This window comes from Octopus bimaculoides, chromosome 6, assembly GCF_001194135.2.
Source record: "Octopus bimaculoides isolate UCB-OBI-ISO-001 chromosome 6, ASM119413v2, whole genome shotgun sequence".
In the NCBI taxonomy this organism is placed as follows: Eukaryota; Metazoa; Mollusca; class Cephalopoda; order Octopoda; family Octopodidae; genus Octopus; species Octopus bimaculoides.
Window position 1 is genome coordinate 39,144,679 of NC_068986.1, and position 1,067 is coordinate 39,145,745.

Here is a 1,067-nt window from a genome sequence, read left to right on the forward strand (position 1 = left end):
TCTCTCTCGCTCCTCTCTGTTTAGCTCCTCTCGCTTTCGCTCCTCTCGCTCCTCGCTGTCTCACTCCTCTCTCTCTCTCTCTCGCTCTTCTCTCTCTCTTGCTCTTCTCTCTCTCTCGCTCTCTCTTTCACTCTCTCCCTCTCTTTATTTCTCTCTCTCTCTCTCCCTCTAACTCTCCCCCTCTCTCTCTCTCTCTAACTCTCTCTCTCTCTCTCACTCTCTAACTCTCTCTCGCTCTCTCTCTCTCTTTATTTCTCACACACTCTCTCTCTCGCTCTATCTCTGTCTCTCTGTCTCTCTGTCTCTCTCTCTCATTCTCTCTCTCTCTCTCTTGCTCACTATCTCTCACTCACTCACTCTCTCTCTCCCTCTCTCCCTCCCTCCCTCTCTCCCTCTGTCTCGCACTAACTCTCTCTCTCTCTCTCTCTCTCTCTCTCACGCTCTCTCTCTTTCTCACGCTCTCTCTCTGTCTCGCACTATCTCTCTCTCTCTCACACTATCTATGTCTTTCAGTCTCTCTCTCTCTCTCTGTCCCTCTCTCTCTCTTTTGCAGCATCTCTCTCTCTCACGCTCTTTCCCTCTCTCACTCTCTCTCTCGCACTATCTCTGTCTCTCTGTCTCTCTCTCCCTGTCACTCTCTCTACCTCTCTCTCACTCTGTCTCTGTCTCTCTCTCTCTCTCGCTCTATCTCTGTCTTTCTCTCTCTCTCACGCTCTATCTCTGTATCTCTCTCTCTCACACTCTCTCTCTCTCTCTCGCACTATCTCTCCCGCACTATCTCTGCCTCTCTGTTGCTCTCTCCCTCCCTCTCTCTTTCTCTCTCACTCGCTGTATCTCTGTCTCTCTCTTGCTCTCTCTCTCTCTCTCTTGCTCTCTCTCTCTCTCTCTTCCTCTCTCTCTCTGTTGCTCTCTCTCTCTCTTGCTCTCTCTCTCTCTTGCTCTCTCTCTCTCTTGCTCTCTCTCTCTCTTGCTCTCTCTCTCCCACTTAGAGATAGTGCGAGAGATATTGCGAGAGATAGTTTGAGGGAGAGAGCGAGAGCGAGATAGATTTAGTGAGAGAGATAGAG

General features: G+C 50.1%; 1 pseudogene; it reads right to left on the reverse strand.

Moving 5' to 3' along the window:
* Positions 1 to 418: 418 nt before the first annotated feature.
* Positions 419 to 787, reverse strand: LOC128248064 (uncharacterized; annotated as a pseudogene).
* Positions 788 to 1,067: the final 280 nt, after the last annotated feature.